Source organism: Equus przewalskii, chromosome 19 (assembly GCF_037783145.1).
Source record: "Equus przewalskii isolate Varuska chromosome 19, EquPr2, whole genome shotgun sequence".
Lineage (NCBI taxonomy): Eukaryota > Metazoa > Chordata > Mammalia > Perissodactyla > Equidae > Equus > Equus przewalskii.
This window is the reverse complement of record NC_091849.1, coordinates 4,467,392-4,473,470: the sequence shown is the minus strand read 5'-3', so window position 1 is coordinate 4,473,470 and position 6,079 is coordinate 4,467,392. Positions and strand designations below refer to the sequence as shown.

General features: G+C 50.0%; 1 long non-coding RNA gene across 1 annotated transcript; it reads right to left on the bottom strand.

The window, feature by feature from the left end:
* Window positions 1–746: 746 nt before the first annotated feature.
* On the bottom strand, window positions 747–5,516 carry LOC139077218 (uncharacterized). Its single transcript, XR_011529543.1, has 3 exons — window positions 4,933–5,516; window positions 3,768–3,852; window positions 747–881 (listed from the first exon to the last, which is right to left on the bottom strand). It is a non-coding gene; the product is annotated as an uncharacterized lncRNA (long non-coding RNA).
* Window positions 5,517–6,079: the final 563 nt, after the last annotated feature.

Sequence of the window (6,079 nt, the reverse complement as noted above, 5' to 3'; positions counted from 1 at the left end):
TATTCAGAATAGAAGGAAATGTAGATGTTTGTCCTAAAAGAATGCTGATGTTTGTCCTAATATATGATATACAATGGTTCTCATGTAAATATTATGGGCAGGCACTAAGTCTCCAGTTATAGTGTTGATCCTAAATATTTCAATTTGATCATTAAACTTTTCTCATTTTAACAAGTTCACTTAACTACTCATGGCAGCTTGCAGAAAGCAGCTTGAGTGGACGTTTCAATGAGCTAATAAATGTGAAAACTAAAATGTCATCTTCAAACCAACAAGTCATGTGAAATCATGTCATGTATTCACGGATTCATATCATTGGGGAAAATGGCGTGGACGCGGGGAGGAGGTACAAATGTTTCGTCTGTCTATAAGCTGATTGCTAAGAAACCTCACACAAGTTATGTGTTGAAGAATATTTACTGAATGCTGGGAACTGAAAAGGGTAAAACTCCAGCATCGCCTCCCAATGGGATTAGTTAGTGAGGCGACTAAAGCTGATGGTCGGAAACGGTCTTGAGTTTTCATTGATTTTTCAGTCATGTTCAAAAATGGTGACTCAAATTTGTGCAAACACCTCGGCTGCAGCTAAGGGTGAAGTCTACCACCCAGGCCTTCAGGAACAAAATTCCACCCTCAGCAAAGGGGCAGCATGAAACAATGTTCAGATTGGCAGGAACATGCAGAGATGAGGTCATGAGGACTGGGTTAGGGTTCCTCGGGAGTAACAAGGATGAGAAGGAATACATGCATGAAAAGACAGATTCAGAGAGAATTCACACCCGAGTGAGTCTCAGTGGTCATCTGTAGCCCAACCCTCCTTAGTAGTCAGGACACTGAGACGGTAGGAGCACAAGTGATTGACTACACAGCTGGCTCAGCATCTGCAGTGACAAAGGAGAAGTGACCATGTAGATAGTAGAAGAAAAAATCTGCTTAGATGAACTTTTAAATTACCTGTGAATTACTGCAGTAATACCAGCCTATTGCATTAAATTTGGAGAACACGAAAAGTGCACAAAAGAAAATAAAAGTCTGTAATCCCATTCCTGAGAGGCCATCACTGTGAACATTTTGGTCTGTCCCCTTTTAAGATGGCTCAACACCTGGGATTTACGTCTCCAGGAAAATCTGGATTTGACAATAGGTTATAAAATCTTCCCAAATGTCCAATTGTCAGAATTGATGGATGACATCATTTTGGTGGGAAGAGCAGTGTTGGCTCTCTGGCTCATTCAGTCATTCATTTCCTCCCTCACTTATTCATTTGACAGATATTTAGTGAGGCTGGATCACACGCCAGGCCCTGTGTCAGGCGTTGGGTAAATAAATATGAGGAGACAGTTTAGTCCCTGTCCTCACGGAGGTTCCATTCTAGCCAGGAAAACGTAATTCACGCTCAGTTACAATTATGGACCGATGCAGGTACTGTGAGATGGTACAGCAGCATCTCCTGACACTATCCAGACTCACTTTGTCTGCTTTATGCTAGAATCAGCCTTGCTACTCAGAGTGGCCTGCAGATAATGAGCTCCGGCCTCTCCTGGGAACTTGTCGGAAATGCAGACTCTCAGCCCCACTCAGACCTACTGCATCAAGACCTGCTTTTTAACAAGCTCCCGGGGGACTCAGGCATAGCAGGGTTTGAGAAGCACTGGTCTGAAGGGGGAGTGGAGTCGGCAGTCCACGGCAGGTGGCGGAGGGGCCCTGAGCAGGCTCAGAGTGGAAGGGGCTTGGCAATTTGAGACAGTGAAGGAAGGCCAGTGTGGCTGGTGGGGTCAGCAGGGAGGCCCCCAGTTTGGGGCTTGCCATGGCTTTGGGACCTCTTCAGACCCTCCTGGGAACTTCAGTTTCCTCACCAGCCATGGGGCTGTTGCGAGGATCAGATTAGTTAAGGTGTCCGAGAATGTTCACAACTGTGAGGCCCCATCACTGCTCTTCTTTTGGAGAGAAGGGAGAAGAGCTGTGGCTGCGGATGCTCACTCCATTACCCTCCTGCGTCTACAACGTCGGGTGCGGCGAAACACAAGGAAAGCATGGCGCGCCGATGAAGAGTTCATCAACCTCAGCCCAAGCCCAGGCAGGGCGGGAAAAGACTCTTGAGCTATAACTGCTTATTGTTGGAGGTATACTGGGGGTCATTACAAATTGTGGAACCCGGGGGGTTAGGGCCATCCTGGGGACAGGATCGCCCCCCACCCCCCGCAGTCTCACTTCCTGACTTTAGCCCCCAGCTTCCTATCACATTGTCACATGCAGAATGAGGGGACACAGAGGGTGACCTTTGTACTGTCTCTAGGGAGAGGGGATAGAACTTAAAAAAAAAAAAAAAACCACACAACTAAGCCAAAACAAAACAACTGCACAAGAAAGACAAACAGAAAAATAAACATCACCTCAAAAGTAAAGGCCTTGAATTTCATGGTCTTTGATTCCCATTATTTACTCTTATTAATCGGATTGGAATATCGGGTTTCCAAGGCTCTTATCTACACCCAGGGCTCCTGGTTAGTCTGTGTAATTCTACCCCAGGCTTGGGAGACAGACAGGAGACACAGGAGACCCAGAGAGCTCCTCTGTGTCCTCCATTTCACAGGCTGTTGTGTAGCCTCAGGCATTAAACTAGCCGATCAGCTTGGCTTTACAACCTGAAACCACTCTCCCTCCTTGTTTCTGTCCCTAACATTTATGTAACAGGGCCTCGGAGGGGTTCACAGCACACTTTCTGCCGTGTGCCATCTTATTTGTCCTCACAACAGACGTGGGCTTTTTCAAAATGTTTGCTTTAAATTCCTAATTCATAGAAAGGCAAATCCAGGCAAAGAAAGTTGAGGTGAGCAGTTTGAGATTCCCCGGGTGGAGGCAGTCAGTGGCTGCGCAAGACCAGGAGTCAGAGGTTCTAGCATTTATTTCAGAGATTCTTTCATCACCATCAGAAAATATTTAAAGAACAGAAAAATACTAAAAAGAAAATCTCCATAGTGCTTATTCCCTCATCCAGAGTCAAGCACTGGGGCACCTTGGCTATTTACTTTCAGCCTCTCACAGCATCCACAGCCCTCTAAAAACTACACAACATGGGAGGCCTGCCCTGTGGCCTAGTGGTTACATTTATATGCTCTGCTTCGGCGTGCAGGCTCGGTTCTGGGCGCACATCTATGCCACCTGTCAGGGGCCATGCTGTGGCCACGACCCACATACAAAATAGGGCAAGATTGGAACTGATGTTAGCTCAGGGCTAATCTTCCTCAGCAAAAAACAAAAGATAAAAAAATTACACAATATGTGCATTCAGCTAATTCAGAAATGTATATAAGAACATTATAGGTAATGCAAAAGCCCTCTTGACACCCTCCCATCTTGACTTGTCCACCATCCCAAAGGCACCTTTATGGGATTGGCAGGTATCTTCACAAATTCTTTCATATTGTTTTGCCATATATACCATGGTATAGCAGTTAGTCATTTCTACTGACATTTCTTCCTGATGTTTATCCATACTTTCAGAATGGGTTCAGTTTTTTGTGGCTGTATAGTATTCTCTCATATGCCAGTGCTATTAATTTATTCACTCCACTCTAAGGATTAAGTCATTTCCAGTTTCTCACTGTGGCAGACTGCAACAATGAATGCCTTTATACGTTTCTCTTAGTGCCTACGTGGAAACGTTTCTCTAGGACTGAATCCTAGAAGAGGAATCGTTGGGGCACGAGTCATGCACATTTTCAGTTTTAACAACTACTGCCAAACTGCCTTCTAAAGAGCCTTACCTCACACCTTGTGAAAAATTCTTGCTCTTCTCAGACTTGTCCAAGTATAATTTCAAGTTAAAAAATATGACTTTCCAATATGTTCCTACAAATAAGGAATACACGTGTCAAAAATTTATTCAATCACTAATTAATGAGGAAATTTGTAAGATGAAAAAGCTGATTGAAAGACCATTTGGAGAAATGGGTTTACATAGTCCTTAAAAAATATTAAAATAGGATTGCTAGGCTAGAAGTGAGAATGGTTAACGTCCTGCAGGGCAATAAATTATAACCTTTGAGGTTATCTTTTCTTTGGTACAAAAAATATTTGCATCTCTACCAGGCACAAATCTCTAAGTTAATATATAATCTTACGGAGTCTTAGCCTTTCATTAATAATAAACAGCAACATCAAACAATGGTGCATTCTCCTAGAAAATTAAGTAATCCTTTGGCCTTTAAACAATGCTTCAAAATGTCAGTGAAAGGACACACTTTGAAAGAATGATGATTCTTTTGGCTTTGTTTTCAGATTTTGGGTACTTTTTCTTAGATTTTACAAATCTATATCAATGCAATGGATTTAAAAATGGCAGCTCATTGTGTTTTGATCCGAATTTCTGTCATTATTAGCAGCATTTGGGGGCTTTCTATTTTTAATTGGCCATCTAGTTTTCTCTAGTTCCAGGTCTCTTTAAAGAAACATCACTGATACGAAAATACTTTCTTCTTTTTAGTGAACCAGGAACGCCTGACGCAAAGTGAAGGGCAGCTTCACAGAGTTAGGCCTCTTAGGCAACAAGGGAATGGAGACCTGATGGCTCCTAGGAAAGATTTTACACGGCGCAGGGTGCCCGAAAAACAGGATGCGTAACAGCACCTTCAATCTGGCCTCTAAAGTCCTGGGGAGGCCGCTCAGCCCAAAGGCAGTAGGAGAAAAGGGGTGTGCGTCCAGGGAGGATGAGGCTGGGGGAGGCCTCGCTGAGGAAGGTGGACCTCAGCTCTGCTCTAGCCTCTGCCCTCAGGTCCCTCCCGCACTGGGCGGACTGCGGTCCGTCGGTCAGTCTACTATCAGTCGCACAGCATCTACTGACAGCCTGCCACAGCCGGGGGCGGGAGAGGCTGCTAGATTTTTCACAGGGCAAACCGGGAGAAAGACCAACACAGGCAGGTAAACACGAACCCAGATGTTGAACTTTGACGATATATCCGAAAGTCTGAATAAAACCTGGCGGCGGCGATGCGGGGCGGGGGGCATCTCCGTCTGGACTGAGTCAAGTGACCTGCATAACAGCGCTCGGGCCTCGAACCTTTGTCGCCCTAGTGGGCTTTCAAGACTTTCCAGAACGCTGCACAGCGCCGAGGGCCCTCGTCCTGGCTCTCCTACCGCGCCTAGGGCGATGCGAGGTCACTGGAGACACTTCTGGAACCAACTTCCAATTCTTAAACTCTCGCATGAAATGATCTTCCCGTGAGGAGCAGCCTCAGGAACAGGAGGCTGCGAATCACGGCCGCTGCGATTCGTTTCACCGTGGACAGTGTCCCCACTGCCCCGTCTCACAAACCGCTCCCGGCCCACTCGGGGACGCTCTGTCCCAGGAGACCCCTTTCCACCCCCGCTCCGCCCGCTTCTTAGCAGGGGGCTTCCTTCCTTAGGAGGGCCTCGGCTGGTGGGCGGGTCGCGGTCCCCGGAGACACCCTTCCCGGGCAAGGCCTGACCGCTGCTGCCCGACCCGCCGCGTCCCCGCCAGCATGCCGGCGGCGGCCGGGCCTTGGCCGGGCTGTGGCACGACTGGAATGCGCGGGGGGACGCCGGGCGGGGGACGCGCGCGGGGCGGGCCGGCCTCGGCCTCGGCCTCGGGCCCCCAGCCCCCGGCCCCCCGCCCCCGGCCCCCCTGCCCCCCGGCCCGGGTGGGTAGGCAGGCGGCGGTGCGGAGACCAGGGCGCGCCTCGCTCGGCGGTCGGGCCGCCCTCCCCTGCCCGACGCTTGCAGGGTCCGCCCCGTCGCGGGCCGGGGGCGGGGGCGCAGGAGGATTCCCAAGCCTGGAGAAACGGAAGGAGAAACAGCCCCCGGGCCCGCCCTCCCACACCCCTCCCCCAAGTCTCGCCCAGTCCGGCCCAGCGGCTCGGGGCCGGGGGGACGGAAGCGGCGGGCCGGCAGGCCGGCGGGCGGGCGGGCGCGGAGGCGGGCCCAGCGCTCGGGTTTCGGCCCCGCTCCGGCGGCCCGGGGTCCCCGCGGCGCCAGCAGCGCGCGCTCGGGGGCGGGGGCCCGGGCGCGGCGGCCAGGCCCTCCCTCCGCGCGGCCGGCGGCGCGTCCTCTCCCCGGAGGC